This window comes from Vanacampus margaritifer, chromosome 6, assembly GCF_051991255.1.
Source record: "Vanacampus margaritifer isolate UIUO_Vmar chromosome 6, RoL_Vmar_1.0, whole genome shotgun sequence".
Lineage (NCBI taxonomy): Eukaryota > Metazoa > Chordata > Actinopteri > Syngnathiformes > Syngnathidae > Vanacampus > Vanacampus margaritifer.
Window position 1 is genome coordinate 13,867,485 of NC_135437.1, and position 21,960 is coordinate 13,889,444.

General features: G+C 39.7%; 1 protein-coding gene across 5 annotated transcripts in view; it reads left to right on the forward strand.

The window, feature by feature from the left end:
- Positions 1-21,960, forward strand: part of LOC144054232 (A disintegrin and metalloproteinase with thrombospondin motifs 20) — a 141,202-nt gene that overhangs the window by 5,542 nt on the left and 113,700 nt on the right. For 4 of the 5 annotated variants that reach the window (XM_077569469.1, XM_077569467.1, XM_077569468.1 and 1 more), the window contains 2 exons: positions 853-910; positions 9,089-9,222. The gene's annotated coding sequence lies outside the window, so the exon portion shown is untranslated. Of the gene's footprint in view, positions 1-852; positions 911-8,250; positions 8,320-9,088; positions 9,223-21,960 lie in introns of those variants that run through there. The other variant, XM_077569466.1, reaches the window with a different exon arrangement.

Here is a 21,960-nt window from a genome sequence, read left to right on the forward strand (position 1 = left end):
TAAACCAAAACATTTAGTGTTGCAATATTGGGAGCTCACTGCAGTGAGATCAGGCAAATAATAATGAGAATAAGTTAAGTGAAAAAAGGTAATACAGTAAAATAAATGGCATTAGGGTACATGCATCTGTCAATTTGAACTTCTGGAGCACTTAAAAAATAAATTATTTTATCTGCATTTGTATCTAGATTTGCCCCAAAATATAATGTGTTCTTGCCTCTTCTTCTCAATGATTCTTGGCAGTTGTGTAGTTCTTGCGTCACCCTGCTCATTCAGTCACACATTGACAAACGCTGATCATAACAATGGCGCGCTCTCGAGGTAGTTACACACTGAAAAACCCCCAGCATCTTTAAAATTGTAGCTGCCACACATTGCTAGCAAGTATGCATTTGTGTATGTCCTTTCAATTTTAATCACCGTATTTGGGAAGGCGGCCATTTTGCTACTTGCTGTCAACTGAAGATGACGTCACAGTTGCTCAGGTCTCAGGTAACAACTAATCACAGCTCGGCTTCGGAAAACAGGTGATCTGTGATTGGTCGTTGCCTGAGCCCTCAGCAACTGTGACGTCATCTTCAGTCGATAGCAAGTGGCAAAATGGCCGCCCCCCTGAGATGGATAAAAAAAACAACAACTAGATTTTGCTTCATAGCTCATATTTCACTAATGTAAAATTCATCAAAATGTCATGTTTAGACTAGTGAGGTCACATGTAACATATTATTGTCAAGAAATGTTTATGGTTGTCTTCTACTTTAATTGAGCATTTTACAGTATTTTAGGGTTGTTTTGCGTTGGAGAAGGTGTGTACTATAACTCTAGTAAGTGTGTTTCCCTTCAATCTGCTAGGTGGCGGGAATGTGCATTATAAAGTTGGTGCCAACTGCAGCTTCATCTTCTGGATTTGGTGAGTCTTTAATCCATGTTTTTGCAATACAAGTGGACTGCAATGTTGAAAAGTCATAAATTTACACCTTAATCTAGATCTGCACCACTATTAGATGATTGGACCGGGATATCAGGGGTGGGAGTCAAGTTAAAGCCAGCAGAGAAAGTACTGTCATGCATCCAAACTTCTTATTGCAGTGGGAATCACAGTGGAGTTAGTTGGAGCCAGCTACTCCATTTTGGTCAAAAGTGATGGATGTCCATTGTCCAACACTAATCCTGGGGAATGCTCACTGGCGCTTGGAAAGCTTAAAACTCTCCTCCGTAAACACACACAACTGGGGGGGCTAAAGTTGACGAATTGGGGCATTTTGGACAGATGCCAGAGTTAACTGATGAAGAGGAGGAGATATTTTTGCCAGGCTTTTTATGGCTCATATATTTTAAGTGTGATGGAAGGAAACACCCTCTGTGTATTTTGGGGCTATTTAGAATGCAAGCATTAACATGTAATGGTAGCTAGCAGTGATTGTTGTTACCTCTTTGGGGGCATTATTATGTTGAGTGCCTGCTGGGATGGTCAACGCTGGGTCAAAGGTAAGATGCTGCATATGGTTTTCTCCATACTCCATACTGTACATCAGGGTAGGCAGGAAGAGGCAGTGCCTCCCTGTCATGTCCACTGCATATGAAGAAGGAAAAAAAAAACTGATTACATTAAATGATGTTCCACTTTGGTTCTCTTGTTTGTGCTTTTCATATTATTGAATTTGCATATTTCCTGTTCGAATGCATGGGAAGAGCTGCAGTTATTTTACAGCCTGTTTAACTCGTAAAACAAACTAACAAAAAAAAAATAGTTCAAGTACAGTATAACATCTAGTAGTGAAAATAATTGGCTCCTGGATGCTGCCCCCCCATTACAAATGTTGGAAAATAGGCGTTCACTTCTGTGTGAAACTCTCATTAATAGAACTTTATTTATACTGTCCTGTAGAGATCAAATTTTAAGTGACAATTTACCATCTACAGTGTAAAAAATACAGTAGTTCTCAGCTGCCAGAAGTAATTAATTCATCTTCCCTTTTTTTTCTTAGGGTATAGAAATGTAAATGTGTTTTTCGTGTTTTGACCTGGAATTGAATAAATAGCAATGCATATATGAAAAAAGCTACCATTAACATTTTGAGTCTTAGCCACTTAATTTTTTTTAAACATACTTCGACGCATGTGTACATGCTGGAACCAGATTTTTCTTTCCACTCTAGAATTCCAATTGACCTCTTTTCTGGGAAAACAAGCAACTATGATTACACGTTTGCTTTTCAAATTAGAGAACACAACAGCCGACGCAGGATGTTGAACAAGTTCAGTCACAGTCTGTTTAGTGTGGAAAACAACAACTCAAATCGCCACACATTTGGTCCACCCAACGCCAAATAATCAAGAAGAAATAATGCTACATGCAGTTATGTACATACAGTAAACTTATCTGGCTTTGGTGCCCTAATCTTGACCCTGCAGGGAAGCTGCAAGGCTCCACCAGCACTGCACCAACACGCATGTTTCCATTGTTCCACGTGTGATTGCGTCCGTGATGTAATCTGAGCGGCCCGAGGCTACGGCACTCGCGCTGTTGCCGGAATCATTTGCAATCTCCTTTCTTTGTTTGTTTTACTTCGCATCGGATGGAATTCCCCGCTTATCTAAATCCAATAATGACTTAAAGCTGGATGTCAAAACACTTTCCGTTATTATCTGGCATCCCTCTCCTCCCTCGCCTTTGATGCCAGAGGTTGCAGTGCAGGAAAAGCACAACGCGCAGCCTTTTTGAATCTGCCGACTTGTCAGGATGCTTAACCGCAAGAGCTGGACCTGCAAATTGTGCGTGTGTGGTGTCTGGAATCACTGCTGACTTGGTCATGATTAAGACCTGGTGAGACTGTGTGTGTGTGTGTAATTTCCTTTTATAATTAGAGTACATATGTAGAATATACTGTATACAAGATGTTACGCGAAGCAAGTGGACCTAACTTTGAAAGCAGCGTCGCCATGACATGTTTGTTGTACAAGAATGTTAAAAAATATACATATACTGTAAAGTTGTCAAAGATTACACAAGTAAGTTGACTATTTTTTACATCTTAATATTAACACCAAGGAAATGGGTCTAGCATTAGCCACAAGCGTTAGCTGCTAACTAGCTAGCTGCTGGTGCTGCTCTTTGTAGTCATGGATTCTATGTTGTACTGCAGTCAATGTATTTCAGCACTTGTGAGACCTTTCTGATAAATTACACAATTTATTACAACTTCCCACATGTCCCGCTGTATTTTTATTGAGAAAACGCAGAATTTTAAAATGTTATCTCTAACTGGTAGTTTGAATACTACCTGGAAGAAACACAAGGGCGTTTGAAGACCATGGCTTCTACCCGTCAGCCCTTCTTTCGGATGTCAATGTTGCAAATGATATGATGTGATCAATGTTACCTGTAAGAATGTGTCCGAAAGGAAAAAAAAAAAAGAATAAAGGTATTGAAGTTGTCCTATTGACTTTGGAGTCCCACAAGGATCATTTTTAAGTCCACTATTGTTTCAGTAATTACTTAGTTCTACGTTCATATTTATTTGTCAATGCTGAATAATTCTGTGCCCTCATTTATTCTCTTCTCTGATCACCAGATGTCAAACTCAATAGACTGTCCATCCAAGGTGATTGCGTTGGGCAGTTCCCACATTTTTTGGTTTTCAAATGGGATTTATGAAGCTACACTGACTACAACAACTCACTGTTAAAATGGATGACCACTAAAGTGATGGTTTCCAGAAACACACTGATTTTAAATGCGTGTGTGTTTGCATGTGTGGGTGCGGTTGTGTTTGGCAGCGCCCAGATGCTTTGTTGAACTTGCGGGGGGTTTTGGGCGCTCCGAGCCGCTCTTGATTAGCTTTCAGTTTGCCGGCTGCTCTCTCTGCAAACACATCTTTTTTGTTACGTTTAGGGTGTCGCGTCCACTTCACTCCGCATTCTTCCATCCCCTCAGTAACCTTGTTGATGCAAACACAGTAGGCAGGGATGGAGGAGAAGGGGGTCACAGAGGATGGGTGTTTTAGAGTAATTAAAAGAATGGTTGGCTAAAAGCAGCAATGATAACTCAAAGGGTTAAGCTGCCAACTGTTAAAGATTGTCTAGATTTTGTTACGAAAATCATTGAACGCTAGCTCGTTAAGCCTTTAATACTGATTCTTTTTATTAGGGATGTCAAAATGAATGTATTAGATTTTGAGTTAAAGTTCCTTTAACGCCACAATTTTTTTTAACGCGCGATTAATGACCGCCCCTTACTTGGACAGCATGAACTGGGGGAATTCCAGTTGCAACACAGCAGTCACGTCCACATCAAAATTTAGCAGCAATGAATTTAATAAAAATGCATATGTTTGTGGAGACTGGGGTCAAGTTGTGTTTTACAATAAATAAATAAAAAAGTGCAGAATTTCACAAGTTACTTCATGTTAAAGATTAGATAGCTCTTAATATGAAAAGAAAAATCCACTGAGCTGTCACCAATGTCTTACAAATGCAGTTATGCCATCTAGTGGCAGAAAATGACCTCAACACAAATCAATATCACACTGTCTTTTTTTTTTTTTTTTTTTTTTTACAGTACATCGTTTTAATTTGAACTAAATTTTATGAATTATTATGAAATTACTGTACCAATGACAAAAAGAAGCAACCATATTTCTATTAGTTTAACATGTTTTCCACTTTTATGTTAACAAGAGTATGAAAACTTAATATAATAATAAAAATATTTGAATGTACATTTAGAACAGATATAAAATTTGCGATTGATCGTGAGTTAACTATTGAAGTCATGCGATTAATTACGATTACAAATTTTAATCGCCTGATACCCCTATTTTTAACAGTAAAAAAAAAATCATAGGTCACCTTGCTTAAACAGATTGAAAGGGTAAAAATACTTAGATATTTGCCTTATTTGTTTGACAACACCCTAATTACAAATGTGGTGTAGTTCCGCCAGTCCACTTCAGTAAATTTGTGCTCACACATCCACAGCGGAAGCTAGCACTAGACAAGTTAGCCGAAGCCGCTAACTCTGATTGACGCTAGGCTAATAGTTTCATATCTCCTACTCCGACCAACGCTTGAATACTAATTCAATTAAAATGTATTGCACATTAAAGTAAAAATTATATTCACATTAAATGCAAACATATTGTACTTAAACGTAAAATATAGCTGAACTGTACTGGTTTGAAAAAAGGTTCAAGCCCGTGTAACATTATGCACATTTAATTTAGGGATTATTTTGCACACTAATAGAGAATGCCTGCAGTACCACACTTTGAGAATCACTGTCTGAAATTTGCTGTGCCCGTAAAGTTGCTTTGTTCAAGAAGTGGAATTTTTGTTCCACAACTCTGGATTTTATTTGAACAAGCCCTTACAATGGCGAGTAAATCGAGTGTGCATGATGAGGCATTCAAATGAGTGGCGCAAAGGCTTCCAGTTGCTCTCAGCCGTAAATCACTTGATCTTGAAAGAAGCCTCCGAATGGGGGGATGAACTGACTGTTCAACAGTAGTGTACTTGTAATTATCACCGTCACCCTTCTTAACCCTGGTGATTTTTTTTTTTTTTTTTTTTTTTACAATTTATGCATTACAACATTGAGCCTCAGGGGTGGACAAGAATTTGGATGATTATTGCAGACACAGCCCCGTTGTCCATCGCAGACGCCCCCGGGAAACGTGACACAGGTGTCCGTCCTCCTGCTTCCTCACATGGCATGCAGGCCCGTCGGTTCCCGAGGCCTTTGGTGTCTGCGTCTCGGAATCATAAAACACGTAGGATGGGTCCTATTAAGAAGGTAATGAGTTTAGTGAGGCAATTTGCACGGACAAGTATAGTTAAGCCCTGGTGGAGGTTGTTGGGGTGGGGTGGGAACTTTGCCAATGATGATGATAGTCGGGCAGTACAATGTCCTAAGGGTGAGCACTTCTGCTTTATCTCCGGATTTTATTGATGTTGTTTTTAGTTTTACTATCACAGTACAGTAATATTATCAAACGTTGTAGTCTAGAGCAGAGGTCCCCAACCCTGGTCCTCAGGGACCGGTATCCAGCCTGTTTTCCATGCCTCCCACAGCCAACACAGGTGATTCATATCATCAGCTAATCAGCAATCTCTGGAGAAGGCTGATAACGATCTCCACCTGTGTTGGCTGTGGGAGGCATGGAAAACAGGCTGGATACCGGTCCCTGAGGACCAGGGTTGGGGAACTCTGGTCTAGAGTCTTGCTGCAGCATTTTGTACGGCAAGCTTTTAATACCAGACATGGGAAGACCAAAAAACAACATGTTACAATAATCAAGGTGAGCTGCAACAAATGCATGAACTGTGGTCACTCGTGGATAAAATGGGCCCTATCTTAGCGATATTGTAAAGATGGGGAAAAAAACAGTTTTGGTAATGTTCATTATGAGCAATTGATGTCAGAGAGTTTGGTCGAATATAATGCTAGATTTCTTGCTGAGTCACTTTTTTGTAATTGTACTTCAGGGGTGCTCAAGTTCGGTCCTCGAGAGCCACTATCCAGGCTGTTTTCCATGTTTCCCTCCTGCAGGGCAGCTGAATCTAATGATCAGCGAATCAGCAAGCTTTGCAGAAGCCTGATAACGATCCTGATCATGAATCAGGTGTGTTGGTGGAGAGAAACATGGAAAACAGGTTGGATAGGGGCTCTCGAGGACCGAACTTGAGCACCCCTGTTGTACTTCAACAAAACGTACCTTTGTCATGATCATCCTCATTTCACGGGGCAAGATCTTACATGGCGTCCCAGACTGAGGGCAATTGATGGTCCTTTGTGTCTTACATTTTGGAATAATGATGCCAATAGTCACCCCTTCAATCAATCATTTAAAGATCTGTCGGCCCACCCCTCGTCCCGACGTTGACAAAGGTCGCAGGGGGTCTTGCAGTGTTGTCCCTGACCTCTTTTGACAGCTCTTTAGCCTTGGCCATTGTCGTGTGGAGATTGGAAGGTAAGACATTGATTCCTATTTCATGCAACATTTTTTTTTGTTTTAAAAAAAATAATAAAAAATTGGAAAAAAATCGATGTATATGCAATTCCTCATGTGTCGAACCGTGAGAATGCGGGGGTCCACCATATTATGAAATAAGTCATATTTTTATTTATTTTTAACGTTTTTTTGTGGAGAAAAGTCAAATTCAGATTACGTATCGTCACGATAGGTAGTGCCATATTGTGTTTATTGTTTACATTTTTTGGCAGATGTTTTCTATTCCATATTTAGCAAACAACCATAAAAATTGTGGGTTTGTTTTTGTTTTAAGAAATGAGTTCACATGCAATTTCGCTTTACCTTCTTATTCCCTCTTCATTACGTTTCGGTCAAAGGGCAAATAGTTTTACTTTCTTTTAGTTTTATTACACCTGAGCTAAACTTCTCTGTTTACTTTTATGACCGTTAAGAATGTTAAAATGCTACTTATCATATTGCCCGTACGGTTAAAAACAAAAGTTTTATGGTGATGACAATCCACTTTTTCCTTCCAGGTTTTGAAAGGAGAACAATTTGGAATTCAACCAAGATCAACTGAGGGTGTTCAACATTGGAGGTTCCACTGTAAAAGCGATCTATTACCACTACATGGACATAATCCAGCTGTGAATGCACTGTTTTGAATTCCCGGCCGGGCCTCGGAATGTGATTTAAATCAAAATGGACTTTCTTCTCTAATAAATGCACTTGGCCAAGAAGAAAAAGAAGAAGAATAGTGGACTTTTAATTAAGCCTCCGGGGTATTGGACATCATTACAGTGCCAGCAGACTACTTTAGTTAATCAACTTTGGTGCTTTTTACTGGACAATATTTCAATGTCTTAAAGGTACCCTGTCCAAAGCAATCAACAATTTCTTTAAGAAGACTTTCCCAACAATCTTCCTTTACTCGGTCACCTGCAGTGGGACGCAGGACCCCTTGCCATGCTCCCCACCCTCTCTGACATCAGCCAGGCCCCCGCAGCCCTGGGAAGTTGAGCATGTGAGTTTCCCCAGGTCATTAGGGGGAGGCTTGAAAAGACTGTCACCAGGAAGGAGATAAGCCGCGAGGGGCGCAGTAATAAGGCCCCGAATAATAGCCCCTCTGTAGCCAGCCACTGAGGACACAGACCCGGGGATTAAAAGGAGCCTGAAAAGGAGAAAGTCAATGGACCCCCACAAAAAATATGAACCGGAGTACTCGTGAATAGCGGAAGGGGGAGGGGGGAGTTATCAGCATTCTGGGGGGGTGCTCCTTCGATGGCCATTAAGGTTCTATGTCTTGAAGACTCAGCACACAAAATTCCTGATGAAATTTGCTCAGGTCAGCATTTTGTAATCTACACGTGAGTGCATGTGCGGGTACTCTACAAAATCTGACAATACAGTATGTGCAAAAACTGATGTCCTCAAGGACGACCAGTTCTTTCCACTATAGAACTAACAAGTCAAATGGAAATGGAGAAAATATAATGATGACATAGATTCAGTACTTTAAGTTTTTGGTAAATTATGTTTTTGCAGGATTTTAATATATTTAATATATTAAAATATTAACTCATTCACTCCCAGCCATTTTCACTGAAGCAACCCCCTTTGCTCGCGGCTATTTTACTGGATTTTGACTGATTTTGCAAGGTCCACAAAATATTGAGTTCTATTGCTATAAAAACTCGGAACCTACCAAAGGAAAGATTAGAGTCTCTTCTTTCATCAGGAAAAAAGTATATTTTTTATCTGTTTCCATTTTGCAGCAATTAGTATTATAATATAGCTAAGTTTCATCATTAATCACAAACCTGTTAAAACACTTGCAACATGGCCCTGGCTGATCTCTTACACTCTGCTGCCACCTGCTGGCCGGTTTCTGTAATAACTACCATTGCTTTAAGTGACCTCTTCATGTCAGAAGCTGTATCAAAGCCTTCTGTATGCTCTAGCATAAAAATAAAATAAATAAAACGTGTAAATACGTTTTTGGGAGTGAATGACAAAGTATTAAAAAACATATCTATCCGTTTTTTGGGTTTGAATGAGTTAATCATTGAATTTTACAATGTGAATCATTCTTTTGCAATTTTCCCCCTTTAAAGGATGCCTATTGGGCAATTCTCCTGTTGTGACCTGAGACCGGTGGCATCCTGCTGCTCCAAATTCATCCAGGTGCACAAAGATGGTAAAGTGAACTCCACTCACAAAGCTCGAGGGACGATTGGCACCCCGCCAGGTATTGAACCACACAAAGCTCTAATCTGTCATAAGCAAACGCAGTTGTCGGGACACTCAATAAAATACAATAAAGCAGTGAAGAAGATGATGAAAAGGCAGGGGGGGTGTACATTTATGAGCTTTGCTTTAACTGATGAGCTGCCAAGTGACTAGGTCATCCCGTTCGACGCAATGAATAAGTAGTTAGTCTGGCCACAGGAGAAAAAAGAAAAGAAAAAAAAAAGCAGATTCCCAGAACGTGAGCTGTGTTGTCAGAACTTAATATGTAACAGACGCTGAAGGGTGAGCGAGCTCAGGTGGGCCCCGGCCCATCTGTGGGGGGGCCATGTGGGCTCTGTCAAGGCAGTCCTTAGCAATAATATGACAGTCAGTGGAAGTCCTCTCTTTGATTAATAGCCAACTAGAAGACGTACGTACACAACTATGCAATAATGCAGTTGATTGATGAAAACTGGTCATATTCAGTCAGTTTTGTCTTGACCTAGGAGTGACCAGCATTGGAATTTTTCAAGAAACAAGCAAAAAAATGAATTTACTCAACTATAGCAGTAGTTAGTAGTTGGCAGCAGTGGAAGTTTACTTTCAAACATAAAACAAAGTTAGCTACACATTGATTATTTGAAACAACCAACCGACTTTGAATATCTGTTAGTGTAATAGCTTAATGCTAACACAAAATATCATAGAGAGGACAACAAATAGCATTTTTGTGGGGGTTGTTACAATCCTTTAAAAACAACACATGTAGACATACAGTACTATTTTTATTTGAATTTTCAAGAATTGTGAAAATAAATCAGAATGGAAATGGCGTAAAATTCACCCCCCAAATTTTTATGCTAGGATGGAGTGGATTTTTCAACGTATCGATAAAAGGAAAATGTAATTATTGGCTATGGAAAACGACTAGTAGTACTGCACCTCACTGGAGTCACTTAGTTGTGAAACTCTTCTTCGTTTGTGTCTGTGTGACTGTACGATACTGCCCCCTAGTGCCTAAGGTGCAATGGAATAATGGCATTTCCATTCATTTGTCATGTGAGCATGTTTGCCGCCTCTGCCAATTTACATGCAGTCCACACGCCTTCCACACAACTGCTCGGGTCAACACGTTGTCCCTCTGCCCTCCCATCACTGTCAATGTCAACATCGCCAACACGCGCGACATGAGCCCACCCTACCGCTAACCTCGCACTAAGCCCGGCCCCTCGGGGGGGGGGGGGTGTCAGCGCGCGATTGTTCCGTGAAGCCGAGTGGCAAATCAAAGCTTCCCACAGCAGGGGACCTCCTTGAAGCGCCCTCGTCCGGTTCGTGGCCTATAAGGGGTGCGGGACCCCTGTTGTCCTCGTCCTCCCCTCAACCTGACCGGGAGCAGTGAGCCAGGCAGTCTTGTGAATAAGCACAAGAGAATGAATGGGCAAGTGAATGGGTGGTCCCTCCACCTCGGGATTGGACTTGATGGAAGCTAAAAGAGCTCTCATGCGGTGTCACCTCCAGCAATAATGCGCGAAAAGAGTTCAGACTTCCTGGAAGGAGATTTACTTTGCTCCCGGTCACCCGGTTTGTTTGTTTTTTGTCAAAAAGGATTTCTCTCACTAGCTACAAAAACAAAATGGCGTTGTCAAAGCTCTTTTATTTGTTGAATGTGCACATTCACTGTCACTTTGTTGCTCTCAGGGTCCCCCTACAGTTGGAATGTGTAATTGTGTGCATGCTAAGTAACATATTAAGATGAGTGATGCTGTGTAAAAGCGAGATTTAAACAGAAACACATGGCATAGCCGAGTGGGATAGTACGACTGTTAAAGAAATCTTTAGAATTTTAAAGCTTTTTGAAGGTCCAAAAAAAGTGTCCAGGACAAATGTTATAATTGAGTTTCAGTCGCTCTCTAACGCAAACATGTTCATGAAATATATTTTAGTTTAAAACAAAGCACTGCACATAGCGCTAAATTTAGCTTGGTAAAGAGATGTCCAGGGTGGTTCAACTTTCCACGCAGGTGGGAAGGTGATCTGCAGTGGTGGTAATTCCAGATTCTAATCTGGGTCTACAGTTTTGTTTTCTTTTTGCCGCCAAATTAAATCAATCTAAAGTCCTTTTTTTGTTTTTGTTTATTTGATTAAGAAAAAATTATAATATTTTTGGGGTATTTAAGATTATTTTCACATGATTAATTTACAACTAGAGTGGGTGGGCTTGAATCTTGAATAAGTGTATTTTTAATATATGATAAATATATAGTATCCTTTTTTACCATTATTTTTTTTTAAATTTGTATACATTTGTATAATTATTATATTTGTGTTTATAATTACTTTAAATTAAACATATTATATGATTATTTTTCTCATTTTATTATATGAGTGTGTGTGTATATATATATATATATATATATATGTGTATATATATATATGTATATATATATATGTATATATATATATGTATATATATATGTGTATATATATATACATATATATATATGTGTATATATATATGTGTATATATATATACGTATATATATATGTGTATATATATATACATATATATATATGTGTATATATATATATGTGTATATATATATATATATATATATATATATATATATATATATATATATATATATATATATATATATATATATATATATATATATATATATATATATATATAATGTGTGTGTGTATGTTTAATTTAACCCCTGGGCGTTATTTGGCCATTTTTTGGCTTTTTGTTGGTTCTGACCAAGCCATTTCAAAAAGTAAAAAGTAAAAAAAAAAAAAGTGTTTTGTTTGTTTTTAATGGACCCTAAGTCTGGAATAAAATTGAATTGAATATTTGTTATAAATTTACAAAATTATTTTTATGATTTTTTTTTTTTAATTATTATTAATTTTCCGATAATTAGCATTTTGAATAATGGAAAAGTGGCCTAACCTATTTTCCACAATTAATCTTATTTTATTTTAATTTTATTTTTTATTTTATTTTAATCTTCTCAAATCCACATGCTCTTGGACTCATTTGTGAAAGAAGCACGTGTTGTTACTTGTAATGAAGTTTTCTGTGTGTGAGCATCCATTCGAGGAGAGCGGGAGGTGGTCACATGATGCCGTGTGAGGCCAGGGGGCAGGTGGGCTCTCATTGACTGCTGTTGTGCAAACACAGGCGGTAAAATGCAAGAAGAAGAAAAAGAGGGAGGGGTAGGCGAGGGTTGGGGAGCACTGAAGCAACCACACCAGACAGATCTATGTCTGTCATCTCCTTGTAGGACACTCACAGACATGCATACATTCACACGTACACACACGCATGCATCGCGGTGTCACGCATGTTTCATGTGAAGGCGCCTTTGATCAGAGCCATTCTCAGATGATCCGTGGCTTCCCTGCCATTTAAAGCTGTTTACACAACTCCAGACTGAAGCTGCAATGCCGAACAATGGCTACAGCCATTCAATTCTAAACAGAAGCCTTCCCGTCATGGAGGCTTCGACATAGGGTGCAACCCAATGGCGACATTTGGTACATATTGGACTTGGGCATCTCCTAATAGTACCACAATCATATCATCGTTTTCGAACACAGTAATATGATACAAAAATGCATTATAATAGAACACAACACAGTATTTATTAACATAAAAAAAAAAAAAAAACTGAACTATAGAGGGCCCTCATAACCTTGCCCACGTCGGGTTCCGTTGGGCACATACCCCAATAATCCTGTAAAAAAATAAAATAAAAAAATCTGGACTTTTCTCCCGGGTTGAGACGCTCAATTATTCCTTCCCATCGCCACAGCAACAGCATGCAACGAAAAAACAAACAAACTTTCAATAGCGTTTCATCTTAAACATCTTTCGACGCAAAAGTTTGAAGACGATCTCATCAATTCTCTGGGAGGAATTTGTTAAAAATGTGCATCAAAATGGGTGACAAATTCCAAAGTAAATTCAAAAATGGTGGACTTCTGGTTAGGTTTAGCATAAGGCTTTTTTGTAGCTTGTGATATTTGATGACTTTGAGCTGACAACAGTTTGATTGTTGGAGCTCCACTTTGTACACGTGTACATGTGCTGAACATTTTTTTGTGCAAATTTTGGTTGAGGCAAGTTCAAGTTGCTATCTGCAGAGTGAACATAGCCATGCACATTATGTTATCATCACACCGTGGCACTTTTGGGATGGTGCATTGTGTGCAGAATTCAGCCAATGCAAAAAAAAAAAAGCCGACAGTGGGGATTCGGTACATTTTAGTGGTGAGAAAGATTTTGTTCAAAATGTATCATTAATTCACTATTGGGGCCTCATTTAATACAGATTCATGTGTACAATCACTGGCCCAAATAGTTAAAAGTTAATCTACAAACCGGGCACCTAGGATGGCATCTGCCAAACTTAAGTACAAAGTTAGAAAGAATTCCGCATTTTGAAATGCCAGAAACTAAAAAAAAAAATGTGTTACGTCATCAAAAAAAATTGGATCTGGATAGCACAGGACCTTTAAAAATTGCTGTCTCTACTACTTTTACACCTGTGGCCAATTCAGCGCTCGCTATGTGGGGTCTTAGCAAATCCGGCCCATAGTCCCTTAAAGTGAATCACAGCGTTCGATGGGACGTGAACAAAGTGACAGAGTGTGTCACATCTTATCACAAAGCATTCTGATAACACTAATATTAGACATCTCACTATCACCTAGGGCAGGTTATCAGCGTCTCTTTTCAGACCTCCGGGAGCGGCCATCTTTCACTGCGCTCTTCATCAGGGGACACATTGAACATGCTGAAGGTCCGCTTTGACAGTGCCCTCTTCACTGGAGACTGAACAGAGTGTCCTTTTGTGTCCTCCCTGAGTGCCAAATCCACTCCAAGATTTCACTTTGTATGAAGAACGAGAAACTTTTATCTGGGTTAGGAATTATTTTTAGAGCCGGGAAGTGTGCTGCTGCCATGATGAAGGGTAAAAGTAAACAACGGCGACTGATCGGACTGTAAAATAAATGTTTAGTCTTGACCGAGACAGAATAAAAAAATAAATAAAAAAAGATTCTCAATGCATGCCATGAGGCTCTTGTCCCGTTCTGAGGAACGTAAATGAGGTCAAAAGTATAAAATGGCAATGAGTTGAACGGGTTTGCTAAAGACCTCCAATAGTGTTCATATGAGGTGTAAAAAAACCTCAAAAAAATTATATTTCTAGTAGTGGTGTCAAAATTAGGGTGTTAATATCGAGTTAATTTAATGTTCCTTTAATGCCACTATTTTTTTTAATGCTCGATTAGTGCCCGCCCCTTGCACTGTGTCATCAATGTCCAACATTAAACGCTTATGCCATCTATTGGCAGAAAAATGACCAACACAAATTAATGTCTCACACTCTTTTGGTTTTGGTTATTTACAGTACATATTTTTAATTTTATCTTCAAATAACTTTATGAATTACTATGAAATTACTGTATCAATGAACTAAAAGATACCACCATATTTGTATTAGGTTAACATATTTTTCGACTTTTATGTTAACAAGAGTATGAAAAACCAGGGGTGGGAGGGTGCACTATTTTATTGTGCATTTAATTTTATTATTCATTTGGAACAGCTATAAAATGTGTGATTAATTTGTGATTAATCACAATTTAATTATTGAAGTCATGCGATTAGTTATGATTAAAAAAAAAATTATCGACTGACAACCCTAATTTCTACACATTTTTAAACTGTTGTCTGCCCATCTTGTACATGATGACCTCATTATTATTTTGGTTGCTGGTCATAAATAGTACACCAGTTGTCCTGCTTGGAGTAATTTGGGATCTATTAATTATTACTGTCACAATATGCCTGCAAATAATTTGGTTACTTTCTTTTACAATAATGAATGTCATTTGTGTGATATCATGAAAATTGGAAATGGTAATAAAGTCTCTGAGCTAAGAGGAAGTGATGAAAATAAGTCAGTGGGACGCTGCCAATGAATCTCATGAAGAGCTGCCAGTTTAAAAGTTCACAGCTGTTAATATCCCGAACACAAGGCAGCTGTCCACCGCAGGGCTTATTGGGCCACTTAACACGACTGAAGGAGTCCGCACAAGAAAATGGGAACTAAAATGGGCAGACGTAAACTATACATTAGCACTTGGGAGTCATACAAATGCACTCTAAAAAGAGAATTGTTGAACCAACCTAAGTTTAAAAAGAGAATTGTTGGCTAACTTAAAAAAAAAAATCGCTTCAATTGCTAACACAGATAGAATTAAGTTAATCCAAAGTGAATATATTAAGTTTAATAAATATTAAATTTAATATAATTACTTTGGATTGACATTAAACTTAATATATTCACTTTGGATTAATTTAATTCAATTGTTTGTTACCAATTAAAGCATCTTTTTTAAATTGGTCAACAATTCTCTTTTTAAACTTAAGTTGCTTCAACATTCTCTTTTTAGAGTGTGGAATACCAGTCACTAGTTCTACAATGGTGAACAATACGCAAACATTTGGAATAATGTCATCATATCACCTAAGTAGCAGCATCAAAGCTGTGAGGTATTTTTTCGTTTTAAGACCTTAGTTCTCAACCCTGGTCCTCGGGGACCCCTGTCCAGACGGTTTTCCATGTCTCCCTCAGCCAACACAGGTGATTCAAACGATAATCTAATCAGCAAGCTCTGCATAAAGCTTGGTAATGACTCCCACCCGTGTTTGTGACAATATAGCATTAAAAATTTTTTTTTTAACTGTTTCCGTTTTTCAGATTTTTTTTTTTTCAGTCAGGGCGGCTAAAACCGGGCCCAGTGACGCACTTGGGATGCAGTTTCATCATGATTATCTCAATAAGAAGGTTATTAACCTTTATTTGACCATTGTGGCTTGTACTGTAATGTCAATCATCCGTGTAACATATGCAAGATTCCTCATAGACAACTGCAGAGGAGCGAAACAATTCCCCCGTGAAATCTAATCCTGGCAGGCGATCACATGACTTGTGAGCGTAGTAAGGAATATTCCCAGCGTGAAGCTCGTGCATAACTTCTGCTCAAATCCACTCATGACAGTGATGTCTTTTTTAGGGTTTATGACTTTCCGCTTACACAGTTAACTGATCTGTTTTCCGTGTCATCGATACAACCGGTGTGATTTTTTTTTTTTTTTAAACAGCATCGCTTCATCTCTCTTTTAAACCTGTCGCTTAACCCAAACACATGCCCTCATGCCGAGTCCCTATTAGCCAAGCAAATATAAATAGAGAACATATGGTATGGGGAAGAAAAAAAAACATTAGCACAGAGCCCACAAATTACACAAGGGAGTTAGTAATCGTGTACAGTACATGCAGGATCATGCTGTTAAAAGTTTTTCATGACAGACGGTACACACGTGGTGTTAAAGGCTTGAAAGTGGCTTGTAAGTAGCTATCAGCAGGCATTAGCTAATGAATCCTGAGCAAACAATGTAGTAGTGTGGCTCCTCCAAGGTCAAACGCAATCCGTTGCACAACGCGCAGCAACATAAAGAAAATAGTAAAAATCAACACAATTTGGGAGTTAAAAAAAATATTCTAACAAATATTTAAAAATAATTTAATATTTAATTGCAATACTTTCACGGACAAAATGTTTTATATATTTATCATTTTATGCATAAATGGAAGTTTACAACGGTAAAAACGTAAACTCAATAAAACATTCCAAACTTTAATCAACAGATGAAATAGATGAAATGTGACGCTGCTTTGCATCACGTACATATGTGGCAAATTCCTCTCTTTTTTAAAACATTATTTTCATTCTATTAAAAAATGTTGCTCTCCTCTGTTTGTTCTGTTAGCATTTACTCATTTTGGAATACAGGCTGCAAAAGCCATAGCTTTTTTTTTTTTTTGCAACATATGGTTGAGTGCCAAGAAACGTGCCTCTAAATATACAGTAATGCATTATTATTATTGTTATTATCATGTAGACTCGTTTGACACCAGCTGAATTGAGGTCTTGTGCTATGTAAGTCTCACTGTGCAAAGTATTGTGACGTAAGATGGTTTTATTTTTCCTGAAAAAATGTGGCCAATTTTCAAATTTCACTTCAATCTCACTAAAACTGTTAGTTTATGATTTCTTATATCAATTTGTTGACTGTTCCGTTCTGCACTTGCAGTGATTCTGCTCTTCATACGTGTTGCCAGGGACGTTTGGTTTCCACGGGTTAGTTCATGTCAGACTCGGAGCCTCCATGATGTGGCATCCCGCAGGGTTCCGCTCTCTGTACCATGTTGTTCTGAAATTGATGCTTCCTTGTAGACACATTATTAAAAGTCAGAGTGAAGCGACCGGGCTACATTGGATCGGGTCACAGTCTGCTGAGTTTCTCTTCAGCTCTCGACATGTAACTTTTTAGGGATGATTGCTCTGAAAGTATGCGCCACATTGATTTGTCCCTTTGTACACATTCAATATCATATTTATATTTTTAAGGAATCACAGTTCTTTACTAATTAATCTTGAGGTCGCTGTGGTCAAAGCAAATTCTAGTAAATTTTGTTGTACACTCTGTTTAACTTTATAGCCGTAATTAGGGTCACTTTCATCAGTGTCCATTTTTAAAGGGACATCCAGTGATCCCTAGCACCATCTAGTGGTCAAAGAATAGCATTAGAAGCACTACGGTGGCTCAGAGAGACCACATTTTGCAAGCCTACCACCAATTCCTATGTTGCGCGAGCAAACGGGCATCTCGACGAGCGAAGGCGACTTTGCAGCCGTTATGACGCCCGGCGAGCGACACCGAAAGACCGAGCGAGCCAGAATTAGCCGGAGCAGCTAGCAAGAGCGGCTAACGGGTGTTATTCGGAGCCATAGGCTGGAGTGGCTAACGAGCGGCTAGCAGGAGGAGCTAGAAAAAAAATAAAAATAAATCTAGTAAAAGCTTGCGAGACAAAGAAAGTGACAAGCGACGGGCCCGAATCATGGGAGTTGGTGACAACCACATGCGGTAACCTGCGGGTCCGACACGCAATGCAATAGCACCCGGGCTAACTACATTCGCAAAGTTGTCATTTGGGCATCTCTTGCAGGAAGATGGCGGCGAAACATGGCAGCTCTAGTAAGGTGAGACTACAGCCATGTAATATGATTAGTGATTACTAAAACTACTCTTACATAAAAAATCTATGTTTATACGATACAACATATTTTTTGCATACTATTGACATAAACGGTCAGATTTTAAAATGAATAAATTATTAGTTCACCACAAGATGGCGCTAGGGCTCATTGAATGTCAGTATTTCCCTCATCTACATTGCTAAGTTTTAGAGAAATGCACAATTGTCAGGCCACAAGGCTGGTTATGATGTCACGGTCTTACAGTAGCAGTGCTGTCAAAACACATGAAGCTATGCAAGGCAGAGAGGTTGAATCACTTGTACGCAGCTGCCTTTATTGTTCAGTTGCTCTTAGTAAACAGTAATCTTCTTCATTATTTTGCCATAATGTGATGATTCATCACCAAGATGGCAGGACCGCCACTTTGACCTTGTTTGATTGCTGTCTGCGAGGCTCTGACAGACACTGCCTCGCTCAATGGGAGCAGGAAAAGAGGTTGACGGACTACTGTGTTTAAAGACCGCAGAGGAATTCTGTGGCTTATGAAGTCTCGTTGTGGCATTGGGAGGGGGGGGGGGAGCGGAAGCGTCTTTAGCCGGTGTTGGGGTGCGGGGGGAGCTTAATTTGCAATGCAAGCCAACACAAGTCTCAGGTGGCCGAACTCCTTGATCAGTGCACCATGAGAGCCACCTGAACGGACTAAGGAAGATGGGGGGAGGATGGGATTGTGGGATGGGAGGTTTGCGGTTTGTTATGGTAACTTCTAGAGTGACGGCGCTGTCTGCACCCCAGTGACTTCCATTCATGCTGATCCTCACTTGATCCAAACCTGTGACGCCATGCACACAAAGTTGCGGTCTAATACCGCAGCTGTGATAAACCGGAATAGTTTCCCAAACGATGACTTGTTAAGATGATCTGATTGGCAAACAAAGCACTTTGACCAATCGCTGTTTTTGGATCACCCCCCTGCCGCTTTCTGTTGAGGCATCTGTAAAACATGCAAAGAGGTTACAAGATTGCTTAACGGGGCTGTTAAAGGCAAGACTGTGACGTATATCAGGGGATGTAGATCGCTATTATGACTGGAGAGTTCAAATCCATTGAACCACTTCTCCACTGAGTGCCTTACTTAAAGTTTGGGGCTCCAGCAGGTTGCACAGATGACTATTCCCCTCAAAAAGAGAACACTTTGTCAGTTTCTGGACGAATACAGATCTAAAAGCAGCTATTTTAACCTAAAAACCTCAGGCAGACGTGGTAACCACATGGTTCCCACAGAACAAGATAAAAAAAAAAAATCACCAAGTTTCAAAAATAGACACTACTTTCTGCCTGTTGAATGTTCATCATGCACGGCAAATTGGATGGACTGCTTTTTATATAGCGCTTTGACTACGCGCATGACGCTCAAAGTGCTTTACAATTGAAGCCTCACATTCACCCATTCACACGCTCACACATCAGTGGTCAGCTGCTGCCATGCAAGCTGCTGCCAGGTCCAGTGGGATCAAATCGGGATTCAGTGCCTTACTCAAGGACATTGGATTGAACCCACAACCTCACGGATGGGAGACGACCACTCAGCCATGCCGCCCCTTATACACCATCTTATACACCTTTTAGCCCAGTATGATTTTTGGCTTATAGTTGTTCAAAAGTCCAAAAGAAGATCCAGTAGCTTTAACTCTACCATCACAACATTTTACCCTCCCTATCTCACCCCAGGGGTCAAACTTGGTAGAGGATTGCACAATACTGCATGCTTAACATGTGAGAACCCTGAACCCCCCCCCCCCCCCAAAAAAAAAAAAACGGTCCGGCTATTTTGCAGTTTGTAGTAATTCGATCTTTCTTCCAAGCGATGACCTCAGCCCGCGTTTGCCACATCTGCGAGAGAAATGGATGCGTTTCCCAACTCAACAGGGACTGAGTGGTATTTGCACAACTCGCAGCCATTAGTCTTTAATCCGCATGAACAAAACAGCTTGGACCTTTTGTACTGAACGCTCGCTCCGAATTTGGATTCCAAGAAAGTCTATTATAAACACACAAGACAGAAACCTTGTGTCGAGAGGAGGGGGGGGGGGGGGGGAGAAGAATACAGTCATAGATGAGCGTACTGATAGTCACAACAATCCAAACAAGCTTGACTGCGCTCACATGGTTTACTTTAAAGTATGCCATGGGGGATGCAAACTCGTTAGTAGAAACAGGTACCAAGCCCAAATGATGGTTCAAGTCTTTGGCACCTGTTTGCTGTACAGGATCCAAATAGTCAACATCCTATGCTTACTATGCTTGACATGCTGCACATCTGGAACAGCCCTTGTACCAAAACCTTTCATTATCATAGAGAGCCCGAGTATATGAAAACAGCTGAATCTGCCCAGAAATTTCATAGGTTCTTCCTTGGCGCATGGTCCACCAACTCACTGGTTCCGAGAAGTGTGTTTAATCACGCTGCAAGCAATGAAACAAAGAAAGCAACACTATGACACTTCTGGTAACTCAACACGAAGAAATGTATTCTCCTGCAATCTTAGGCCCCCTCGCACAACAAGTGATCCGGCCTAACGCGACAAAACCGTCTCGTTTAACTACCGGTTGAGTAGAAGCACCTGCGGCTAAAGCCAAACTGTCCAGGGTTTCTTTCTGGACCTGGATTTGACACCTGTGGTAGTTGCATGATAAGAATACCAGGGGTTCGACATTTTTTCAGTGCAGCGAGTATGTGCGCTAGGGTCAATCGGCAGGTGTACAGGTCTAACTCAGCAACTGTAATTTGTTCAGTTTGGTTCGGTTGGTGGCCTGGTGGGTGGTGTCTGCTTGGTGCTGGATTTCACTTTCCTTTCTTTTCTTTGGTCCTTCCTCGGGTCTCCTGACGGCCTCACGACTCTGGCTGGAAGTGTTCGGTTTAGGTGAACGGTATGGGATTTTTTAATAGGTTTTAGGTGAACTAATGAATACACACACACTCACACGCACGCACATACACATACTCACCAACATACCAAAAAAAAAAAGAGCAATGATGATGACATGTCAAATCGATAAAATTACCGAATGAACAATACTGAGCTCTCCAGAAAAAAAAAAGAAAAAGTAATTTGTTCAGTTCAGTCGCATTCAGCAGCAACATTCGGCGTGCGGCGGATCTGAGGGTGGTCCATGTGTACTTTTTTCATTATCCACTGACAACCATGTATACATCATATTTCAGTAACAATAATTGATGGCGATGTATTACAGTAAACAAAACAGACCACAACCCACTGGTTAAGACCGCTTTAGCACAAGAAACATAAATCTATCTTTTTCGCAGTCATCATGTTATGACGTTTAACCCTTTATCATTCCTGTCTTGAAAATGTTTAATTGGACTACTTATTTTGAATGTCTGCCCAAGAGAGGGCATGTGTTTAACCCTGGAGAACCCAAGAACCCTTTTCTTCTTTGGAAAATTATGAATTATACATTAAATGACTGCTATAAGTTCACTGAACACCAAAATATATGTTTTTTTTAATGTTTTTTTCAATTTATTCCCTAATTTAGGATTAGGGCGAAATTTGACCCTTTGGGATTTAGGGTTATCATTTTGAAAAATCAGAATAACAAAAACTGTCAGTAA